Source organism: Triturus cristatus, chromosome 10 (genome assembly GCF_964204655.1).
Source record: "Triturus cristatus chromosome 10, aTriCri1.1, whole genome shotgun sequence".
NCBI classification, from domain to species: domain Eukaryota; kingdom Metazoa; phylum Chordata; class Amphibia; order Caudata; family Salamandridae; genus Triturus; species Triturus cristatus.
In genome coordinates, this window is record NC_140593.1 from 842,779,456 (window position 1) to 842,805,397 (window position 25,942).

At 43.1% G+C, this 25,942-nt stretch overlaps 2 protein-coding genes across 2 annotated transcripts in view; one reads left to right on the plus strand and one right to left on the minus strand.

The window, feature by feature from the left end:
• The window catches only part of LOC146790122 (UPF0764 protein C16orf89 homolog), a 575,747-nt gene that overhangs the window by 279,316 nt on the left and 270,489 nt on the right, over window positions 1-25,942 (minus strand). The gene's annotated exons all lie outside the window — the stretch shown is intronic.
• Window positions 1-25,942, plus strand: part of LOC146790124 (uncharacterized) — an 81,996-nt gene that overhangs the window by 467 nt on the left and 55,587 nt on the right. The gene's annotated exons all lie outside the window — the stretch shown is intronic.

A 25,942-nucleotide genomic window follows, 5' to 3' on the forward strand; every position in this document is an offset into this window, starting at 1 on the left:
CTTTAGTGCCATGGTGCCAATATGTGGCCTCCATCTCAGTTTGTTCTGCATGGTAATACCTAATTAGATAAATGTGTCAACCTGTTCAAGGGAAGATCCATCTATTACCTTACTACCCTTGAACTATCTGTGCTGGTTAAAAGTCATTAAACTTAGTTTTATCTGTGTTCATTTTTGAACCTCGTTGCAGGCAGAAATCTTCGAAACATCGCATTGCACGCTGTAACCCACTAGGGGTTTTCGAGATGATAAGCATATTGTCTGCGAACAATAAAATCAGAATCTTTTTACCTGCTGGAACAGGTGCATCGGTGTGAACAGTTGGCAATTCCATTAAAAAAGAGTGAGAATAATGTGGGGGGGGCCGTTACACACCATTGGCGTACTGCCTTCTCTACAGGAAAGGATTCGGTCTTATTTCCCTGTGCCCCTCAGCAAATTTGTGCATAGTTTTTCCCATGAAGGCAGGCAATGAGGGAAAGTAAATCGGTGCGCATCCCCATCTTCTGTAGTACCACCCATAATTTGTTACGTGAAATTAGATCGAAGTCTGATTTAAGGTCGACAAAGGCAGCATACACGCTGCCCTTGCCGAGAACTACAGTCTGCCAGTATATTGAAATGGGTTGAAAGACCTGGTCTATGGTACTTATGTGAGCCTGAAAACCAGCCTGGAGTGGACTAAGGATGTCGTTATTATCTATTCATGCTTGGGCCTTTCCCCGAACAAGCCGGGCCACAACTTTTTGGATTGAATCTATTAGGCTTATTGGCCTGTAGTTTACGGGCAAAGATTTGTCCCCTTTTTTGTAAACTGGAATGATTTCCGCCCCCCGCCAAGTGTCCGGGATGGGGGCGCCCTGAACGATGGTGTTTGCTAATAGCAATATATATCGACTCCATTAAGACTTATCCTGCAGAAAGATGTCTGCAGGAACACTGTCGATACCTGGTGCTCTCTCTCCTGTAATGGCACCAAGGGCTGCACTTACGCCTGCCAAATCAAATACTTTATCATTTGAATAAAAATGAATTGGGACATGGTCACAATCCTCTACGTCATCAATTGCATTTTGTAAAGCAAAGTGTTTAACCCAAATACCGGGCTCTACATGATCTTCAAGGGGCGGTGTTACTCCATCACTACTTCATTTTTACCAGATTCCAGAAATGTTGAGTGCTGTTACTATTTCATACCTGTTTTAGGTCCTGCCATCTATTCTCATCCCAGGATTTTTAGCAATTATCATTGCCTTCTTATTACTCTCACCGTGTCACCTGATCAAATTGCCTCCCCCAGGAAACTACTGGCTTGTTTACATTCTTTGTTATACCAGTGATATCTTGACTGGGTGCCCTTCGCCTTGGCCCTAAGAGGTCTTTGAAAATATGAGCGCATTTTAATAAATTATGTGTTGTGCAACTGTTTTATTTCTTTGAGCAGCTTGGAGTTGAGATGAGAGGTCTCCATCTCTGTTAAGGTGTTTTCAACATTGCTGGGTATAGTGCACAGTATATCGTGACGTTCTAAAATCATGGGCCATTTTACTCGCCGCATGTGATTGGAGGGTTGCAAATCGCCAGTGGTAAATTAATTGTGGATTTGTGTTTGTACTTGTAATTCTCTAAATGCAAACATGGAGCAAAGTGGGTCATGATTGCTCTCTACACATGCCTGCATTGCCATGTTCTCGAGGGTATGCCACAAATTCAAACTGATTAAGAGATAGTCAATTAAGCATGAGTTGGAGAACAATGTTAAGCATATTTGACCGGAGACGGTTCAACCATTGGCCGACCTTAAGCCATATTCCAGACATAGGGGTTTCAGTTGAATGGCTATTTCTGTCCATCTTTTAATTGGAAGTATTTTCAGGCATGGGATACCCCACTGGTCATCCTCCTCCCCTGCCATGTCATTTTCCTCGCTATCAAGAGGTTCAAAAGTCGAGTTTAAATCCCCCGCTATAACAACAGAGGCAGCCCAGGAAAGATTATCTAAGAGCTCGCCTAAAGCAAGGATAGTTTCAGACCTTCGCCCCACGCTGTTGCCTCTTGCATATACATTATAAATGTTGATGTTACCATAAGGGCCACACACCATTCTGATAGCAAGAATATTGTTACTCTCTGTCAGTAGTGCCAGTATCTTAAGGCCGATATCCTGTATAACCTAAATTGTGAGACCCTCGGGGGCAACCCTTACAACCTTGGATAGGCGGTAATTAATAATTAAAAAACCCTGGGTGATAGAGTGGTTCTACAGACCAGGTTTCTTGAAAAGCGCATATATCGAACTTTACAATAAAGGGAGGCGCCCTTAGACCTTAGCCCTGCAATGTTCCAAGATAGGAACAATAAGCTACATGGTGTTAGATGTAGATCAGTTATCAGCCCATCCCTAGGAATTGTGGTCCCTGATATCCAAACTACCTCATTCTCTGGCCTAATAGGACGGGGAACAACCTTTACAACGCAACTTTTACAACGCACTACCTTTACAACGCATTTTTTACAACGCATAATCCATTACAACGCATGACATTACAACGCATGACACTACAACGCATTTTTTAAAACTACCTTTACAACGCATTCCATTACAACGCATACTACCATTACAACGCATACCATTACAACACATAATATTACACTACACTATCCAACACTTACCCTACTGTTGCACCCCCTGGAGTCAGAATAGTAATTTTTACCCCTATACTATCCAACACTTACCCTACTGTTGCACCCCCTGGAGTTAGAATAGTAATTTTTACCCCTATTCTATCCAACACTTACCCTACTGTTGCACCCCCTGGAGTTAGAATAGTAATTTTTACCCCTATACTATCCAACACTTACCCTACTGTTGCACCCCCTGGAGTTAGAATAGTAATTTTTACCCCTATACTATCCAACACTTACCCTACTGTTGCACCCCCTGGAGTTAGAATAGTAGTTTTTACCCCTATACTATCCAACACTTACCCTACTGTTGCACCCCCTGGAGTTAGAATAGTAATTTTTACCCCTATACTATCCAACACTTACCCTACTGTTGCACCCCCTGGAGTTAGAATAGTAATTTTTACCCCTATACTATCCAACACTTACCCTACTGTTGCACCCCCTGGAGTTAGAATAGTAATTTTAACCCCTATACTATCCAACACTTACCCCACTGTTGCACCCCCTGGAGTTAGAATAGTAATTTTTACCCCTATACTATCCAACACTTACCCTACTGTTGCACCCCCTGGAGTTAGAATAGTAATTTTTACCCCTATACTATCCAACACTTACCCTACTGTTGCACCCCCTGGAGTTAGAAAAGTAACTTTTACCCCTATACTATCTAATACTTACCTTAAATGCAATTTAATATTATGCGTTGTAATGGTATGCGTTGTAAAGGTAGTATGCGTTGTAATGGAAATGCGTTGTAAAGGTAGTTTTTAAAAATGCGTTGTAGTGTCATGCGTTGTAATGTCATGCGTTGTAATGGATTATGCGTTGTAAAAAATGCGTTGTAAGTGCATGCGTTGTAAAAGTGTGCGTTGTAACGACATACATCCATCTATGGTGGCACAAGGGTTTCTAAGGGTGGCGCAGGGAAAGTGACGCATCTATACAGATGCGTCACTTTCTTGTAAACCTGCCCCGTTGTGTATAAAGAGCAGACTCGCCCGCACCGTTTCGCTTGTTAGTCAAAGGATGTCAGCGCAGGTTGCAGCCTCTAGGATTAAAAGCCCCGGGTGGGAGATCGTTGACTGTTCCAGTGCAGTAAGGGTGCACATGCAGCAGAACAGCTTTAAAGTTAAATCTAAAGTCAAGTCAGGGATAGACACCCATTTAAAGGCCTAAGTGTTCCGAAGAAAAAAACTCTCGAAATATGTAATTGCTGTTCAGAGGAAAAGAGAGCTTCAGAAAGGGAAGTCTGGAACATCTGCTTCTTAAACCGAGTGTGTGTGTAGTGGATGAACAGTGAACATTAAGAACAACTTGACATGAGCAAATCAAATGTGCAATAAAGCATCCTTGGTTTACTGATTTTTAACAGGGGTGGTAAGACAAATCCCAGGACTATAAACATGAATCCCCTGTGAAGAGTGGCTGATCTATCTATGTGTTGTGTACTGTTGTTCCATAAAAGAGAAAATAATAAGTGAGACCTATGCCAATAATTTTAACTTGTTTAACCCTGTTTTCCACTGTTGCATTCTTTAGAGAGTCTCATTGCATAAGGTGGTCATACTAAGCTGGGAAAGTAGAGCACTAATATTGATCAGGAGTCTTGCAAGTCACAAGGCTCCTCCTTAGGTAATTAAGGAAAGGCTAACATAAAACGTATTGAGCAGTAAGGCAAAATAGCATAACCACTCTAATTCTTTCTTTAGGTTTTCCTCCCAGCTACTCCCTCTCTTGATCACTCTACAATTCTGTGCTACAGTAGCATTCAGAATGTGGGCTGTCAAGAGATGGACCACATTGAGAATCGAGCTGATCACGAGGACTCATCTGGCTGACAAAATAATGAGCCCACGATCACTAATTTTCTCCAGATCAATTCAAAATCAACATTGCTACCATAGACAATGTTATTGAGGCCTTAGCACTGATCCATCAAGATGTGGCAGCATCTCGGGCTAAAACTGCTGCCCTGAGAGATACGGTAGAAAGAAAGCAACACAACCCCTTTTATCTTAGCTCAGGGAGGTTTACAGGAGATCAACCTTGGCATTCTGGGAGAGGAGTCACACCCACTCTTGTTCCTCTTATTTCCCACTTCCGTTCCTTTGGCAGCCCGAAGTGTTTTCATGTTGATTTTAACAAGATTCAAGTGCTTCTTACTTAATTCTTACCTTCTTCATTTCACTTGCCATCCTCAAGGCTTCCCGATTGCACAATCTAGGGTAGAGTTTATGGTTTCTTATTTGGCTGGGTATGTGGGACAATGGGAAGTGCCAAGAGTATGCCGAGATGACCCCATATTATACAGCTTGGATGACTTTTACTCAGAATTCAAAAAGGTATTTGGTGGTAGTGCCACCACTTCTTCTGGGGATTGTCAATTGCTGGAATTGAGACAAGAGAATAAGGATCTCATAACTTATCTTGGTAATTTACAACATTTAGTGGTGGAGGCAGAATTACCTGTGGATATGTAAGCAGCATTGTTCTATCAAGATTTGGGGGATGAATTAAATGATGTTGTTGCCCAAACAGGTCCTCAACCAGAAACCTGAACTGATCCCATCAATCTTACCCTTCATTTGGATTGTATTCCTAATGAGCGTATAGGCAATAATAAAAGAGTGGAACGTCCAACTTCACAATTCAAGAAGATTAGGGTACCCACATTAGAGTCTGATCCCTCCTCTGAACCTATGGAGATAGGATGTTAGGAAAAAGGAAGAAAAGGAAGAAAGGGAACAAAGACAGAAAAATGAGCTATGCCTGTAATTTGGTCATAACTTTCACTTTGCAAAGGATTGTTTTTTTAAGCCTAAAGGCAAACACTGTGTGCCCAAAGTTGCTGTTGTAGCAGCTGTTGAACAAGCTGAAAACTGAACTGCTCCAGGTTGATGGAAGGGGTACCCTTGTGAAACTTGAATATCCCTTCTTTAAGTTCTGAACCCAAGTACCTACCCAGAACACTTTCTTTTGCCACTAAAACAAAAGGATCAGTGGAAACTAATCCATGCTATACTCAACACAGGAGCAACAGGTAATTTTAGAGATAATACCCTGGCTCCAAGGTTGCAACTTACCCTCATTGAGAAAGAAGTTTCAGGAACCATCATGGCTATAGATGGTCATTCTCCATCCTCTGGCCCAATCCGTTTTCACACAACAGAACTTGTTCTAAACTATGACGAGGTACATGGAGGGACCCTAAAGTTAATTATAATCAGTGCACCACAATATGGGGCAAATCTAGCATACGTAACCCGTGCAGGTAAGAGCGGTGGGGCAGATTTTGGCAGACGACAACGAGGGTGAACTACTTATTTATTTAATTTTCCCTCATGGTCGCCTGTTGAATCGCCCCCCAACCCAGGCCCACCGCCCCACTGCTCTTACTTGCACGGGCCACTCCTGAATTCTGGGCATTCCTTGGTTAAAGACACATAATCCCACAATTTATTTGTTAGAAAAAAACATTGATTTTAAGTGATTGTTTTGCAAAGATCATTGTCTATTCAAGACCCCGACTCCATTATGAGCACAAGTGACATGTTACATGGTAGCACTGCTGCCATAAAAGATATCAAACTACCCAGCCAATTTTCTGAGTTTCAAGATGAGTTTAGCGAACAACAAGCCTCCAAGGGGATTTCAGCCCTCAACCACTAAAGCACCAGGGGGGCGTATGCAGAGTAGTGGAGAAAGGGAGCAGGCCTCCGACGAGCTCTTAGCAATCCTGCTGTGTGGGAGTTACTGGAGGTAACAGGAGGGGGTGTTGACCCCCAAGGACCCTCAGCATCCAAGGTGATCACATTCTCCAACAAGTAGTGCGTGAGGAGGCGCGTTTGCAAAGCAGGCCTCTGAAGAGCTGCATCAGGATTTGCAATTCCCCAGGAGACAGAGGTCACACTTAGCACTGCAGGTGGACCTGTGGAGGTTGGAAAATGTCAAAAAAATACATGTATTTTAGCATAAGAATTTATGCTTTCACCCCACTTATATCCCCTCCATGGGGTCAGGGAGTCAGTACCCTGACCCCCCCATAAACATTATAGACCAAATTTGAGTCCACTGAACCAATTCCCGATAAAAGCCGTAACTTTTCTGTGAAGGTGTGGCCAGCCAATGAGGTTCAAACTCTGGCATGCGGATCCGTAGATTCCTGTGGGAAGATCCGGGTCCCTAGATATCTATTTTTTGTCCCTTTAATATCTCTAAAACTACTGAATGGATTTACACCAAATCACAAAAAGTGTGGTTTTGAAACCAAGAGCTAGCTTTTTACCAAAAATTGGTTCAATTCTGTCCATTGATTTGGTACATAGTCGTTTTTAATCCAATGGGAAGATAAGCCTTTAGGCATGAAATTGAAATTTGATAAATTTCACCTAGAATGCAAAATGGCGGAATTTAAACACAAATTGAAACTAACAGCCTTCTTTTCTAATAAAGAAGGACCCTCAGACAATGGAGACACTAATCTGAGAGTGAAGTCCACTTTCAACCCCCCAAATTCCACAATGCCAGTAGAAATTCAGACTTTTGAGCAAGCCATTTTTGAGGAAATTGAAAACATAGACACCTCCTCAAATAGACCATTTAACAACATGACTACAGCAGAAAGACAGGCCCTAACAGTTCTGACCTAAGATGAGAGTATTATAATAAAACCAGCAGATAAAGGTGGTAGAATAATTTTATTGAAGAAAACAGATTGCATCAAACAATGCAGGAACATTCTCAGTGACACAACACACTATAAAATAATCATAGAAGACACTACAGACCAACTTAGGAGAACCATCCGCATCAAGGTAGAAGAAGCTGAACTAATGAGCTGGATATCTAAAAAGAGGCAGAGTTCTTGTACACAAAAGATCCACGCACACAGTACTTTTACTCCCTCCCAAATATGCACAAGAACAAAAATTCTCCACCAGGTTGCCCGATCATCTCAGGTTTTAGCTCCATAATAGAGCCACTTTCACAGTTCACAGACCATTTTACCAGGCCAATAGTCCAAAAGACACCCACATATCTAAAGGATTCTTAAGATGTCCTGAGGATACTACAAGATCTTCCCAGAGATGAATTTATTAATCGGACTTGACATCAGAAGCTTGTATACCAGCTTGCCACAGCGTACCACAGTAGCGACCATAGAGCAAATACTCTACAAGAAAGAATGGCAATACAGACTCCAAGACATTTTGTCTTGGAATGCTGTAGATTGGCATTGACTGAAAACCACTTTGAGTATGAAAACACAGTGCACTTTCAGGTCCACGGGACTTTGATGGGCAGTACCTTTGCCCCAAGCCTGGCGGGACTCTACGTCAGTAATTTTCAGGCAAAGAATGTCCTAGCAAACACCAATCCATACCAGCATAGGATTTAACTATGAAAAGATTATATTGATGACGTTTTCATTATGTGGAAGGAGATACTTCTACACATGGTTTTGTAGCCAGGCTGAATACATGCAACAGGTTTGTAAAGTTCATTAGCCAGATAAGCAACACCGCTCTTCTCCTCCTAGACAACACCCTCTTTGCCGAGAATCGCCAGATCGGCACCAGGACATATTACAAACCAACAGATAAGAACACCCTGCTACTATACAACAGTTTCCACCATCGGTCTTTAAAAGAAAACCTGTCTTAAAGCCAATACCAATACTCGAGGTCCTTGAATAAGGGAGCAGTAGGTTTGCCGGCGGGTTCAACACTTTGACGAAAGTGTGACTATAAGTGCGCGCCCCCCTCTTGGATCTATGTTGTGAGGCTAACTTTGGCTCCATCAACACCTGTTCTTCAGAAATCCTGAAGAAAAGGTCAAAACCATGAGTTTTTTGCGGTTTTCTGTTACCACCGACGGTTGGGTGCCCCTTAGCGTGTGCACACCACCGGGGTGGTGAGGTCCTGATGAATGCCTGGTGATCACTCTACATAGGCAGAAACATGTTGACCGCTATGATTTTATTTGCACTTTAAGGGATAACTGACCAAATTGGGTTATAGTTATACATGCCCTTTTTTAATTGATGCCTGATTTACCATAAATAAATAGTTTTGGGTTAAAATCAAGGCATTTTTTAATCACCATCCCTTGCACTCACTATTTTTGCACTCCTGCCCTACATTCAATCACCTGCTCCGCTGTAAACAGGCGTTGTAGCACACCAGGGATGTATTCGACCTCCCTGGTGAAGCCCAATGATGATGCATGTCACCGACTAGGTTGGTGAGTGAGGGCTCTTTTAACAAATCAGATTGATTTTTGCTGGCTTTACTGCCTTCTTTTGTGTTATTTACTCATGCTCTTTTGTTGTTTACTAATTAAAGCCAGTACCTCCACCTGAGACGTAACTGTACTAAGAAGACACATTTTGAAAGCCAAGCAGAGGGCCTAACTAAAAAATTAGAATCTAGAAACTATCCTAAACCAATCTTAACAAAAAGTTATAAAAGGGCACAGAACCAACGTAGAGAGGTACTCCTGCATAATAAAGAAAAACCTCCAGAACCGAAAACACTGACATGTGTAACAACCTTTAATGCAGCATCTAATCTCTTAAACAACCTAATACTTAAGAACTGGAGAATAGTAAACTCAAGCAGTTTGAATTGGCCTATACCACACTTTGCCCATAAAAGATAAAACAACCTTAGGGATCATCTAATTCACACCCAACCAAAGAAGAAAGTTGTAAGGCAGGAAACAATTTCAACAATGCTAGGACTTCCTCCCATTACAGGACACTATTCATGTGTCACCTCCTCCGTTTGCCCTCTAACAACAATCACAAAAGTACTACAGCTCACACCAAATTTCGTCTGGACTTTGATGAGACACACAAATTGTAATACATCACACGCTATCTACATGATGACCTGCTCTTGTGACTTAAGAGATATAGGAATGACATGTAGAAAGTCAAGATACGCATCTTGTGAGCATAGAAACAACATAAAGTGCAACAGAGCGACAACAAAAATGAGCAATGATTTCATCACCTTAAAACTGAGGATTTGAGGTGGGTGATTTTGGACACAAATGCTGAAAGAAACTTACTACAAAATGAACAGCATTGGGTCTACCATCTACGCACAGCCAACAAAGCACTCAATGACTATATTTTGTGGGCATTAGTAATTTAAAATGGGCGCCAATCTAGATTACATACTTCCCTGATAATTTATAAGTGAATATACAACAAGAGACTCGAAGAATGTATCTCTCTCTCAAGAAAACACTGTTTTACAACATTAAGAGCACATCACATATATTATGATTAGTGACACCTACATTCAACCACCATTTAATTTGTGATCAATCTTTAAGATCAAAAGGTTCCATTACACCTTTAGAACCGAATAATTACACATAAGTACAATCTTAATGACTGTGAAATAGTACAAGTTAGTTGGTAATTCTCATACCCCAGGGGTACCAGTGAACTTCAACCTCAGTTATGAGAATGGATAGCATCATTCTAAGTCCCCCAGGGTCATGATTAAAGACCGCTCTTATATTTCTGCTTTTTTGATCACGATAAATAATACCTGCATTCAACCACCATTGAATTCAAGAATATTCTAAAAGATAAAAAGGTTCCATTATACCTGTAGTACCGAATGTTTAGAAAAAAGTACAATTTTAATTACTTTCGAACAGTACATGAGGTGGTCGCTGTTGTAGATGCCCCAGGGGCACCAGCAAACATTAACCTCTGTTTCAAGATCAGATAGCGTCATTCTAAGTCTCTCGGGGGCATGATAAAACCACTCTAAGTCCCCCGGGATCATGATTAAAACAACACTTCCATCTTCCTGCTTTTTCGATTGGGAACACCTGGCAAGGAACACTACTATAAAACCTGGCAGCTTCCCCCACTTGCATTAAGATGCAGGCTGGAGAGGACGTATCGCGGAGTGCACACTGAAGGACTAGGGTAAAGGGGAAACAACAACTGTATGATAACTCTCTAAACGTCTTCATAATGGGCAGAGTAATTTAGAAACCCTTTCCACTCTTTTATCTATTTATACCCCTACAATCTCCATTTTTTATAGCTTCTCCTCTCTAATGAAAGTAATACTAATACCGCACCTCTGCCCAGACCTATGAAGACCTTCTAAAACATAAACTAAGGTACACCGTAGAAGCCTTACAAGACAGTTTTTTACCAGTTTCCAAAGGAGCACTAATTGGAAATTCTTTACTGCTTCACTCCCTTGAAAAACAACATACATAACATTGCGGTCACAGATTTCTTTACCCTTATTGTTCATTTTTAAAGCAAAGTCTATGTTTACATCTACCTAGACTCAAACTTCTTATCATTTCAATATACAGTGAGATCTACACTGCATAAGTTGTCCAAAATTCACATAGAGGAGGCTTTAATAATAGTACCCCCCTAAATTAAGACCATCCTAGTATGGAATACATAAGTAATTATTAAATTTGCTCACATAGACGAACAACCCCAAAAGGGTTGAAGATGGTTGCATTGGTAAACAGACATAATGTTGAGTTGTTTATGTTGACTATCGAGTGCAAAATATCGTGATACAAAAATATCGACTGTAAGAATATCGTGGTCAAGATTATCGAGTCTAAGGTAAGTAATATTGTTTTCAACAATATCAAAGTCATTAACCCCTTCGCTGCTAGGGCTCCCCCCCGTGCTAAGCCTTTTTCTGGGCTACTTGGGGTAGTGCTTGCTTAGGCCCCTGTAACTTTTTGACCACATAAGGTATCCACGCCAAATTTGCGTCCTTTTCTTCCAACATTATGGGGATTCTAAAGGTACCCAGGGTTTGTGGATTCCCTGGAGTGGGGTCCCAGAAATTAGTCAAAATACAGCAAAAAAAAATTGGGGGAGAAATGGGAAAAACGGGCTGCAAATGAAAACGTCTGGGTGTTTCTCTGCAAATGGTATCAAAAAAGGGTTTAAGGGGCTGAAATCACCATTTTCCCATGTTTTAGGGAATGACAGACTTTTGTCAGAAAACCAACATTTTTTGCACAGTTTTGGCATTTTTCTGGGACATAGCCTTTTTTTGCTATTTTTTGTGCTTTCAACCTCCTTCCAGTTAATGGTAGAAACGGGTGTGAAAGCAATAATGGATCCTGGAAAACTATACATTTTAGAAAAGTAGATACAATTCTGAATTCAGCAAGGGGTCATTTGTGTAGATCCATCAAGATTTCTTTATAGAATCTAACAGTTAAATATAGGAAAAATGGAAAATTAGTTGAAAAACACAGCCTTTTGTGTCAACGTTTTTACCTGTAACTTCTTCTAATTATGACAGTTCTTTGAAAGAAATATACCGTTACATCTGCTGGACCTTCCTGGTTGTGGGGATATATAGGACTTGTAGGTTTACCAAGAACCCGACGAACCCAGAGTCAAAAACTGAGCAGCAATTTGCAATGTTTTTTATGATGTTCCGGGTATATAGCAATTATTGTGGGAAAATGTATATATGGAAAAATCGGTATGAAAGACACTTATGTATTTCTGAAATGGGAACAAATAATAGAGTTTAGAAACAGTACATATTTGCTCTTTTTCGAAATCGGGAATACTCATACGAGCATGAGTATTAAAGGTAGGCCTGGGCCAAAATTCCATTCCGTTCGCGGAAATTGCGATAATTTGGCATTTTCGCGTTCCGCGGAAAGCGCGAAAATGTCAAAATTTCCGCAGCTTAGCGATAATTTGTTTCTTGCTCGCGCTGTAAAAAAATACATTCTCGCGTGCGCGCGATCGCCTTACCTGAATCCCCGCGCTCGCTGACAAGTTTTCCCGACCCGGTCGCGTTCTCCGCGAGATATTGGATTGTTGGTAGCCATTTTGCGCTGTCTCGCAACAGTTCACGCTCGCATTATTGTCACTTGTCGCGCGATCACGTCATTCTTCTTGCGATCATGCACCGCGCGAGTATGAGAAGATTGAGAACTCAAACACGTCATTCTCCACCGCGAGCGAGAGAGTGAGGATGCGGGCACGTCTAATCGAACGTGAAAAGGAGAAAGAGACCCCGAACACGTCATATCCAACGCGACAGGGAGCGAGAGAACGCGATCAAGTCATTTTGGACACGCCATCGACATCCGGCGGAAGTATTGTGAAGCTCGAGAACTCGAACATGTAAAATTTTCAATTTGGAGAAGAATAGCAGCTCTAGCAGCATGAAACCTTCTGCAAATGATGATTTTGGATGAAAACAACTCCTCAGATTGACATTTGGCTGTCCTTTTTTGTGCAAGGAGTCCTTTTTTAAAAAGGTGGGGAGAGGGAGGAAGGGACACAGAATCTCCAACTTCCTGTTCCTGTCCAGCAGGCTCCTCCCAGTGCTTTGTCCATCTCCTGCTCATTCTGCCTTTGGAGTTTGAGCTGGAAAGATCACTCTTTTTGTCTGCTGCATCATTGCAATTGGATTTGAGGATTTTTTGATTTGGATATTTTAGAAGTAAGTGGTTGTTGTGTCTGTTTGATTGTGGGCATTGCAGTTGTTGTAACTACAATTTATTTTTGGTAACTATCATCACTCCTTTTTTTTAAAAATGTTGTGGGTAGTAGTAGTCAGTAGTAGGCCCGAGCTAGTCATGGGCATGGCCTCATGGGTGTGTGCATGATGAAGCAACTGTTCCTTTGGTGTTTTTTGAATGTATTCCATTTTTAAGCATCATTTAGGGCATGGATGGCATTGGATTGAGTTGGGGTAGTGTGTTTTTTTGGGGTGGGCTTTCTGATGTTGTTGGGCCTGGCCATGTGGCTGGTGGCCATTTTGAAGCCTAGGCCTGCAAGCTTGCCTGGCCTTGTCTGCCAACAGACCTGCTTTTTCAGCCACTAGGATCAGAGCAGGTAGCCACAGCTTTATTAATCAAGTGTTTTCTGTGTGGTCTGTTAAATTTTTAGACGTCATTTAGGGCATGGATGGCATTGGATTGAGTTGGGGAAGTGTGTTTTTTTGGGGTGGGCTTTCTGATGTTGGTGGGCCTGGCCATGTGGCTGGTGGCCATTTTGAAGCCTAGGCCTGCAAGCTTGCCTGGCCTTGTCTGCCAACAGGCCTGCTTTTTCATCCACTAGGATCAGAGTAGGTAGGCACAGCTTTATTAATCAAGTGTTTTCTGTGTGGTCTGTTGAATTTTTAGACATCATTTAGGGCATGGATGGCATTGGATTGAGTTGGGGAAGAGTGTTTTTTTGGGGTGGGCTTTCTGATGTTGTTGGGCCTGGCCATGTGGCTGGTGGCCATTTTGAAGCCTAGGCCTGCAAGCTTGCCTGGCCTTGTCTGCCAACAGGCCTGCTTTCATCCACTAGGATCATAGCAGGTAGCCACAGCTTTATTAATCAAGTGTTTTCTGTGTGGTCTGTTGGATTTAGACATCATTTATTGCATGGATGGCATTGAATTGAGTTGGGGAAGTGTGTTTTTTTGGGGTGGCCTTTCTGATGTTGTTGGGCCTGGCCATGTGGCTGGTGGCCATTTTGAAGCCTAGGCCTGCAAGCTTGCATGGCCTTGTCTGCCAACAGGCCTGCTTTTTCATCCATTAGGATCAGAGCAGGTAGCCACAACTTTATTAATCAAGTGTTTTCTGTGTGGTCTGTTGAATTTAGACATCATTTAGGGCATGGATGGCATTGGATTGAGTTGGGGTATGTGTTTTTTGGGGGGTGGCCTTTCTGATGTTGTTGGTCCTGGCCATGTGGCTGGTGGCCATTTTGAAGCCTAGGCCTGCAAGCTTGCCTGGCCTTGTCTGCCAACAGGCCTGCTTTCATCCACTAGGATCAGAGCAGGTAGACACTGCTTTATTAATCAAGTGTTTTCTGTGTGGTCTGTTGAATTTTTAGACATCATTTAGGGAATGGATGGCATTGGATTGAGTTGGGGAAGTGTGTTTTTTTGGGGAGGCCTTTCTGATGTTGTTGGGCATGGCCATGTGGCTGGTGGCCATTTTGAAGCCTAGGCCTGCAAGCTTGCTGGCCTTGTCTGCCAACAGGCCTGCTTTTTCATCCACTAGGATCAGAGCAGGTAGCCACAGTTTTATTAATCAAGTGTTTTCTGTGTGGTCTATTGAATTTAGACAACATTTAGGGCATGGATGGCATTGGATTAAGTTGGGGAAGTGTGTTTTTTTGGGGTGGCCTTTCTGATGTTGGTTGTTTTAAAGACATGCTTTTGTTGTATGTGTCTGGTGTGTTGTTGTGCAATGCATGCACCCTGCAGACCTTTTTGGGGCCTGTGAATGTTCGTATTTCCATTTTGTTGCATTAAAAAGGCAGAGCAGTGTGCTTTAGCATGCATCCTTTACCTGGCTTTTATAGGCCGTTTGTCAGCTCCTGGTGTTTCCCAGGCCCCCTGCTTGTTTGTGATTTGTGAGTGTCCATGTGGCTGGTGGCCTCTTTTTGTGTTTGGACTGGGAGTTATTAGTGTCCTGCTTTTGCCATAGGCCTGCATGGTTTGCCTATTGGCTATTTGGCTTACTCCTTCCATCCATCCACCTCCTTTGCCAGCAGCAGCTCCATGGATGCTGAGATGCTCAAATAATTTAATGGCAAATAGGGTCAACCCCACTTCCATTACATTTTTATTTTGGTGGTTATTATTAACTTTCCTATCCTTCCTGAGAGTGTAGTGTGTGACTGTACACAGTAGTATAACATAGACCTTGTTAAAAAAAAATAGTCATAAATGGCTAGTCTATATCTTTTGTTTGCACTAGTACAGTACTAAGTAACTGAACCACAACAACAAATGCAACATTTCACTGATGTCCTTATCCTGGCTTATTTGCTTTTAGGTGCACAAAAGACAGAGGAGGAGGTGTCATCAGCATCACCTGGCTACCCGTTGTACTGCCAGCCAGACAGAAGTCCTGCTGCGCATCACGTCCACGTGTGACCAGAACTTGTTGTGCATCTGCATCCTGCCTGACATCTGAAGAAGATGGCCCCAAAGAAAAGTACCAGGTCCAGTACCAAGAAAGTTGCCGGTGAGAAGAAGGAACAGAAAAAGGAAGTGCCATTAACCACGACTTGTGGTGTGCCGGCCAATGTTTTTTTTGGCACCAAAAAAGTTACGCCTGCAGCAGCGTTCTCCGGGAACCAAGCTGGGAGCAGCACAGCGGTCCAACCCCACCAACCTAGGCCAAAGGGCTTTAGTGTCGCAGAGGTAGCCAGTCTACTAACAAGCAGCGATGTTGAAGAAATGTCATTACAGCAAAGTAGTACACAATCAAGTTCAACGCAGGCGCAAACTCAGCAGATAAGTGTGCAGCCGCAACAAGAACAGCAGCAGACGCAACAAGAACAGCAGTAGCCGCAAAAAGAACAGCAGCAGCCGCAACAAGAACAGCAGCGGCCGCAACAAGAACAGCAGCTGCCACAACAAGAATAGCAGCGGCCGCAACAGCCCACCATAGTAGTTGTTGCTCCTGACGTCGGGGCATTTCAGTAAATCGAGCTTCCTGCAGACAAAGTGGAGCAAAGTCAAACCACTGTTTTCAGAAGATCTATTGTCTTCCAGACCACCAGCAAGGAAAAGGAGGCTTAGTCCAGCATCTTCTTCTTCAAGCCCCGCTTCTGATGATCGTGATGCCACTTGGCACTCACCAGCTCAGTCTGAGAGTGATATACGCCACAAGACAATGCTTCTGAAAAGGAAGGTCCCAGAAAAACGTAGAGTTATGGAGGTAGATGTAGAAGAGGGGGGTGATGTTGTTGATGAAGACGAGCCAGTCATCACGCACATTACTCCCGCCCCAAAGGGATTGGAGACCAACATTCTCACCCTATCCACGAAGGCTGCTACTAAGCGTGATGTAGCACAGATATCACCAACACAGGTTACACCACCACTACCTCCAGCTGTCATATTTTCCAAGGCCCGGCAGGGACCTACATCCAGCTCAACCGTCTCAGTAGGTAGTGGTAGTAAAAGTCACAGTCTAGGTGCACAGGGTCACATTTCAAACACACTCTCCAGTTCATCTGGTATTGAAAGTGACACATCTAGCAGTGCCAGAAAGTTCTCCCCAGTTTGGGACTTCTTTTCTGTTAGCGCCAAGGAGGAGAACTTTGCTATATGCTCAATTTGTCGGCAAGGTGTTCGGCGTGGTAAGCTTGGTACATACTATGGTACCGGAGGACAAGCAGGTCATTTCAGAATACACCCCACTATCGTGTGGGAGGATAAACCTACTTAAGTTAAAAGAAAGTAGAAAAACTCAACCCATTGAAGTTGGTCAGGATGAATCAGGGAGCGATATTATTGCGGTGGAAGGTGAAGAAGAGGGAGGCATTTCTAGCCCTGTCCCCAGTAGTGCAGTGGTAACGCCCACATCCTCCTCAGTAACATCAGAGTGGCACCGCAGTAAGAGCCATACTCTGAGTCAGGCTGAGAGTGAGACACCAAGGCGACCGAGTACCGCAATGAGACAATCTGTATCGTTGAGCCTTAGTGGGTTAAAGAAAACAGCACCACAAAGGAAAGTAATCCAGCCTACCATTGAGAGCATGTTTAGGTTGGAGGGGCAGTTCCAACGCAGCCACCCAACGGCACGATTGTACAATGCGAATCTGGCTAAAATGTTAGCACTGAACCTTCTTCCTTTTTCATTTGTGGAAGGGGTGGGTTTCCTTGAATTTGTGTCTGCCATCTGCCCTAAATGGAAGGTCCTATTTCGCAAGAATTGCTGTTCCGGCACTACATCATGATGTGCTGGAATTGGTTGGACAAGCTTTGCAGCAGAGTGTTGTTCACAATATCCACCTTACAACAGACATGTGGACCAGTTGCCAAGCCTCAGATTACATGTGCATCACTGCACACTGGATCTCTTTTGTGGGGGTTAGAGATAAGCTATCTGCACGAGGTGCTGTTGACACAGCAGTGATTTTGGAAGGTACTCGGAAACATGCAACTGTAGCCATGTTCGCCATGGAGATATCTCATACGGCTGAAAACATTTTACATGAGTTTCGCAGCAAGGTTTTGGAATGGCTGCGGCCAAGAGGGCTTGGTATTGGTTTTGTTGCCACAGACAATGGCAGTAATGTACTTAAGGCCATGGAACTTGGTTCCTATCTCAGGGTTCCGTGTTTGGCGCACTGCATAAACATTATAGTTCAAGACTTTCTGAAAAAAGAACCCATAGTCAGCAATTTACTGGCCATCTGCCGAAGAATATGCACTCATTTCAGCCATTCTTTTAAAGCTCGGAAGCAGCTGAGGATCATCCAACGTGAACATAGGATGCCAGTCAAGGCACTCATCCAGGAGGTGGCAACACGTTGGAACTCAACGTATTACCTGCTTGATCGTCTGTATGAGCAGTACAGGTCACTCTATGAATATGTCTGGAAAAGAAGAGGGGATGCTACTGTTAAAGGCATGAACCTTGATATGGAGCAATGGAGCCTAATTAAATGCCTGACTGAGATGCTTTGTCCTTTTGAGGTCTTCACACGTGAAGTCAGCAAGGAGGACTGTACAATGGGCCAAGCTATCCCATTATTGCAAATGCTAGAGCATCAGCTGAATAATGTGTCTGAATCATACAAAGGTGTAGAGGACAAAAGGCAAGCCCATGACCTGGTGGAGAGCTTATCCCATCGCTTAGCTGAAAATGTAAGGATACAAAATAAAATTTTGTCACAAGAACATTACATTTGTGCCACAATGCTGGATCCACGTGCAAAATTTGGACTGAAGACATTCTTTGCTTTTTCCGAGATTGATGTTGCCCGCTACAAAACTTGTATAGCTGAAGCAGCCACACTCACCATCACTATCGACCACAGAAACAATAACTGGATCATTAGGCCTTAGTACAATCATTACACGATTGGTATGTAAAGTTAGGCATTAATAAGCACAGTGCTGATGCACAGAGAAAAGAGCACAAAAGCTTACCAGCAGCAACCCTGAACATTGAGCGGATGGTCCAGGCCTATCTGGACGACCCAATAGAGGTGAACATTGATCAAATCCCATTGCAGTATTGGTATAGGAAAAGGTCTGATTGGCCACATCTCAGCAGGCTGGCGATAAGCTATCTGGCTTGCCCTGTCGCAAGTGTCTCTTCCGAACGTGTTTTCAGTGCTGCTGGTTCCATTGTAACATTGAGAAGGACCAGTCTCTCGCCCAAAAACGTGGAGAGGTTAACAATGATCAAAATTAATTAATTAATTTATTTATTTATTTATGCGATTTTTAAAGCGCTGCAATTACCCATAGGTGTCTCGGCGTTGAGAGCTATATCTGGTACCAGTAAAGTAAATCTCTGAAGCAGTTTTAGAGTGATTTATGAATAATCATGTCGTTGAGAAAACAGCCATGTCTTTAGCTGCTTTCTAAAGATGATCAGCGTTGGACTGGATTTTATATTAAAAGGAAGGGAGTTCCATAGTTTTGAAGCTGCGATGGTGAAACATCTGTCTCCCCAGTTAACTTTCCTTGTTCTGGGTATATGAAGCAGATGAGCAGTATTGGTGAGGAAATATGAATTTTGTGATCAGTTATGTCCCCTATCGTAGACCCCAACGGCTCCATGTGCATGCTATAAGTACATGTATGTTCCCTCCTGCTCCAGTTTTGAAGACGCAAATATATGTGCGTCCACCGTCAACATGTCCTCTTTCAGATCCGCCATGAATGGGTCAGATATTCCATTCCTAAGTATGAAAGGCCACCGACTTTATATGGTTCACTTTCCACATTTTACAGATTCAGGCGAGTAGGCCCGAATTCTGTCATCAAGCCTTTTCCTGCCTTCTGCTTCTGAAAGCTCCAGTCTGAGCCCGCATCTGTGACCATGAACTTTGTCCTACTCCCTGCGCGGCTAACGGTGCCTGATCCAGCCAGTTGCCTGCCAAAAACTGTATTTCACCTTCAAGATTATCCGATGCATTCCTGTCTAGTAGTTTAGGTAAACATTCCTCTAGCTACCGTGCAAAGGGGCCAGGCCTCGCTGTCCTCATGCAAGTAATTCATAGCCCCGTTACCATGGAATATTCCTACCCCCTCGCATCTAGTGTAGACACTTAGACGCTTGTACACGCACTAACAGTCAGTATAGTCAGTATAGAATAAGATTCTATCCTAAGAGACCTCTCTTTTTGGATAACACAGTTCTTTAAACATAGGATATTGGATATGATTTGGGATTAGGTTGACATAACCCCAGACTTCTGTCTCCACATGTAGAGCTAAATGTCAAGTCCCCTTCACCCTCTAGTTGCACGTCAATCACACGTCATGCGGCTGCGCGCGCATCTCTGCCAACTATTTCTGCTGACATTGCAGGATTCTTTTATGGATCCACCCACTCGTGACATCATGTTTAATGACGTATTTCAGTTACACCCATGTTTACGCCTCTATTAGTTACGTATACACAGTTTTTCTGTATTATCAGCTGTCACGCCTCTTGCATCTGTTTCACTGTAATGTATTTTCTATAAAACTGCCTATCTGTCAATAATATATGCCCCTTCCTTCCTGAACTTTCGTGGTGATGGAATAGAAGGCCCACAATTCGAATTGTCTTCCTCTTTATAGGAATAAAGCCCTTTAAAACCTCTAATACCACGGATTCTGCCTCTTATATTTACTGAGTTATTCTTGATAGACTTTACCGCATAAAAAATAGTACCGGTAACTAAATATTTACCACATAAATTGGCGCCCGAACAGGGACACTTTCTCATCTCACGCGCCGGCGGTGCGTTGCAGGCCCGGTCTCCTGCCACAGCTGAACGGACAAAAACGCGTATCTACAGGATTTCCTGTGTCTCCTTCCGGCCAAGCGGGGACGACTGAGGCTGCGATCAACACCCAGACGAGGCGGTGAGAAGTGCGAAGTATCCCGACCAGAGCCTAGCTGAGAGAGCAAGATCCGAGGTATACAGAGACCCGCCAGGTTCCGAAGTTCCGAGTCCAGTCAAGTCGAGTCCAGTCCGGTCCAGTTCCAGTTCCGTTCCGAGGCCTTCCGTTCCGAGCTACCCGGTGAGTACCATTACCGGGGAGGCATTTTACGTGCACATAGTCTGTGCCGGTCAAGACGGGTTTGGGTACACAAATCCGGTCTGCACTGTTTTAGCAGTGTATCTGTACTGTTTAGCAGTATATATAGTATGTCTTGCATATAAATAAGTATTATCTAGTGTCAGTATTATGTCAGTAACCAGTTTTCTATTAGTTATCATTGTTCGTAAAACTGTTAAGTGTTAAACGTTTTGAAATACGTTCTATATACTGTGGTGTGAATGACTGTTCATTATTGTGTTTTTTTTGTATAAAGTGTGTTCTAGTAATAAGGTCAAAAATGCCGCTCTTTTCGAAACTAAGACAGATCAAAACCAGAAAAGGTGTACTCGAAGAAGCCGTTCCCATCCCACCTAGGGACACTCCAGGATACTTTATGTATCATAAGCATGGCCTAGATGCCGTATTATTTCTTGATTTATGGGTGGACTACACCAAAGAATTACCAGAGAGTCAGAGATGGCCCGCAGCGGGGACCTGGGATGCAGATTGCATCATGCGAGTAGAAGAAGAATTATGGAAAAAGAAAGCCAGACAGTCACAGAAAGATGCCATTGAATTATGGCGTAAAGAATCATATAGACGTACAGAAAAAGCACTCAGACAGGAAGATAAGAGTAAGGAGAATTCAAATAAAGTCCGAGAAAATCTGTTAATTGAGGAAGGTACCCGAGTAAAAACAGAACAAGTAGATAGACAAAGAAACGCCCTTATGAATGGTATGTATCCACTTCTGGCCGAAGGGTTACCTAAGGCTACTCCGGAAATACCAAAAGACTTGCCACCTCCATTGTTTCCGATAAAAGCACATCCCAAGGGACATCCCAGAACCGCAGAAGACGTTTTCCTTTCCCGCTATTTAGATGACGCAGCTCCCGAGTATGCTAATACCGCACCACATAGACCGCTTGCCGATGATGCTCATCGCTAAGAGCATTCGTCTGTACCTCCGCAACAACACGCTTCGACACACATTCCGACAAGCACATCTGTTTCCACAGCTTTTCCCGCAACGACGGTTGCTGTCTCACCTTCAACAAATCCTTTCACGTCCAGCACCCCAGACGGTGCTACAGGAGGTACGACAGACATTTTTTCTACGCCACCCAGAGGAAATAAATTTTCCCTTAGAGAATTAGCACACCAACGTACGCCCAAACTAGCAACTCCCGACATGCTTAAGGAACTTCTAGTAGATTGTAGATATGATCCTGTGCCCGGTAAACGGGACGAAATGCTGCTGTCATCATTACGTATTAGACGAGCTGCAATATATTTAACGAAGCTACCAGGAATGGCTACCCATTTAGAAAATATATATCACTTTGTCCAGTCGGGGCGAGGTCCTGAAAGTATTAGCAGAGCCATGGAGTACCAGAAAGCGGAAGTACAGGGACAACTGTTACGTTTCCTCATAAACTGTATAATCAGAAATCAAGACCGGCCTGGGGTAAATCCGGAAGAAATGCAAAAACTTGTCATTTGGGGCCAGAATATATCAGAAGGGAGACATGATAAACAGTTATGTATAGTAGCTATGTACCGAAAGATCCGCAAAGAAGTAGAACGAATACACGAAGAAAGATTAGAGGTAGACGCCGCTGATCTAAACAGAGAGGAGGAGGAGCAAGAATCAGAGCAAGTAGACACGATAGCTTATGTGGGTAGAGGAAGACCCCATAATAATACTAGAGGCTCTAATGACCCGATACGTCCAATACGTCCAGAATATAATAGACATCTTCCAAACCCTATGCTAAATACAAAATCCCCTGAACACTTATTCCAAGCCGCTGATAAATTACTCCGAGATCGAAGGGGGTACCACGTGCTCGATTCCATGGACGAACAAGAATTAGCCAGGTCAGCAGTACAATGGGCTGACAGTCCCGGCGAATACAATGACGATGTACTTGCACACACGTTTCTGAATCTAGACCCATATGAACAGCGTTTAGCTAGTATATACATGATTCAACACCTCCTTATATTATATAAAAGCCAACACTCCGATCCAGGACCCTTACCTGACATATTGACAGAAGTACTCACGAACATATGGAGAGGGTCAGGTACTGATTTGATTAAGGAAATACTAGAATCCCGAAACCAATATTTAAATTTCGTATGCCCAGAACACGTTCCAGTTCCCATTATGGGAAGAAAAATGTATCACATAGATAGACAGAACCCGTTACGCGAAGTACACCCAATAAGAGGTGCCGGTGATAACTTCACACGCGTGTTTGTGTACACGCCTATAACTAAACTGGAATTATTAGAAATGAAGAAAGTAGTACCCAGCCATGACAAAGATCCAGCAGGTTTCCACCGTGAGATAAAAGACATGTTACTCATGGGAGAGTATACCTACCCCGATATTATGAAAATATTAAAAGTCCTATTACCCGCCGGTGTTTATGAAAAACTCAAAGAAAAAGAATGGGAGGTAGGAGACCAAAAGATAGATTGGACAGCATTAGAAAACGAAGAAAAGGCCCGAGCTGCAGGAGCAGGGCTTGGGGAAAAGACTACAGCACTAGCAGGATTACTAATACAGGTACTGCCACGTTTATTAACCAAGAAAAAGGAAGACTGGGGTGCAATCTCAGCCTGTAAACAAAAACCAGATGAAGACACTAGTGATTTCTATTCCCGATTTGAAAAATGTTTTAGTATAAATAGTGGCATAAAAGCCAGTAGTGAGTCATATCCACATCTGTTTGTGACAAAATTAGTTGAAAATTCTCTGCTACAAGTCAAGAATAGAGTATTGAAATTCGAAAGTACCTGGCAAGGTAATACCCCATCACAGATGCTACAGATGTTACAATATCATCACAATAGAATTAGAGAAGAACAAGAACACGAACAAAGACGTATGAAAGATACGAAAATGAAAATGCTTGTTGCACAGTCAGTTCCAGCTGATAGTCATCAAAAGGGTGATTCCGCAAGTCCTGCAAAAGGGACATGCAACTATTGTAAACAACAAGGTCATTATATACACGATTGTCCAGTCCTGAAACATAATATTGCTACAGGTAGAACTCAGGAGAGACCACGTCCACCTAGACAGGATCAGAATCAACAACAAATCCCTCAGCATGCACAACCTAGGTTAGCTCCGCAACAACTAGTTCCGCAACAGGCAGCTCCACAACAGATCGTAGCACCACCACAAGCGCAGCCTATTGCTGCAACACAAGCGACAACACAACAGATGTATCAGTATGCACAAGCAGATTATCCCGATTATCAGCGATACTCATGAGATAGCCTAGAGAGGGAAGTTGGCTTACCCCTTATTGAGGTTCCTGTAGACCAAGAGGGACCTTATGTACATAGTGAACTATTAGGGGAAGACAGAAAGTTTTTACTTGATACAGGGGCAAGCAGAACAACTATAAGACGCAGTGAAGTTCCAGGGGCACCCCTCTCAGGCTCACAGAATATTTCCCTTGGATTCTCAGGAAAACCTATAATTAATGACGTAACACAACCTCTTGCACTCACAGTAGGTCCATTGACACGTACTACAGATTTTTTGCTTACTAAATCATGTCCAGAAAACTTGTTAGGCATAAAAACATTGAAAGCTCTAGGAGCCATAATATGTTGTTCTCCGGAAGGAGTACGACTATTTTTACGTGACTTTAAAGGTCACTACGTATCCAGAGATATGGATCACCGACTGCAGAATTTACCTACACATTTATGGGCACAAGGCCCCACTGATGTTGGTTGCATGAACATTACACCATATCGAGTTACACTGAAAACAGGAATAGTACTACCACGAATGCGACAATACAAGTTACCACCAGATGCTGTAGTGGCTTTACTGCAAATCATTGACAAGCTCATTGCACAAGGAGTGGTTGTCGAAACCGACTCCAATGTATGTAATTCTCCGATAATTCCGATTCTTAAAAGAACGGATCCAAAAGCTCCACCAGTATATCGATTAGTTATTGATCTGCGCGAATTAAATAAATGTATTGTACCACAATACCCTGTGGTCCCAGATATCTCTTCATTACTCACAGGTATTGACTCAGAAGCAACGTTTTTCACTGTAATTGATCTCAAGAATGCTTTCTTTAGTGTCCCAATATTCAAAAGTCAATATTTGTTCGGATTTAGTTTAAATGGACGAAGTTTTAAATTCACACGCGCACCTCAAGGATTTACAGAGAGCCCCAGCATCTATAGGCAAGCACTGAAACGAGAACTTGACAGTATCCACATGCCAGTTAACACTGCCTTGCTTCAATATGTCGATGATCTGCTGATCACCGCCCGAAGCGAACTTGAATGTGAAAAAGCGTCACTGACGGTTTTAAAATTTCTGGCTGACAAGGGGCACAAGGTGTCCCCTTCTAAGCTGCAATTCTGTGTCCAGCGAGTTGTTTACCTTGGGCACTCGCTGTCCAAGGAGGGAAGGCAGCTTACACCCGACCGCATCCAGTTAATTGCTAACATGCCACCACCCAAGACACAAAAGGAGGTGCGGGCTTTTATAGGCCTCACTTCATACTGTAGGCAGTGGATCCCTCAATATGCATTTCTAGCAAAACCACTCATCCAGTTGACAACACAGGAGGCAGCCACATCGACTGTCCTCCCTTGGACTCCAGAACATACACACGCCTTTGAAAGCTTAAAGAAAGCTTTATGCCAAGCACCTGTCCTAGCAACACCATGTTACAGTAAACAGTTTACACTCTTCGTTACAGAACGCGAAGGTACTGCTTTGTCAGTACTCACTCAGGAACAAGCAGGATCACACAAACCATGTGCTTATTTCTCTAGTACATTAGATCCAGTAGCTCAGGCACTTCCAGCGTGCCTGAAATCAGTGGCAGCAACAGCTTTAGCAATCAGACAAAGCGATGCCATAGTGTTAGGACATCAATTGACAGTACAAGTACCACACGCAGTAGAGGTTCTCTTGAACCGCACACAAACACAACACTTGACTATAGCGAGACTCACCGGTTACGAATTAACATTGTTTCAGCCACATATAGAAATCAGACGTTGTAATACGTTAAATCCTGCCACACTGTTACCAGTAGGCGGAACAGATCCATTGGCACATGATTGTGTCGAAGTCATTACTATCACGACGAAACCCAGACAAGACTTGACAGATATCCCTTTGATAGATCCAGACTTGACAT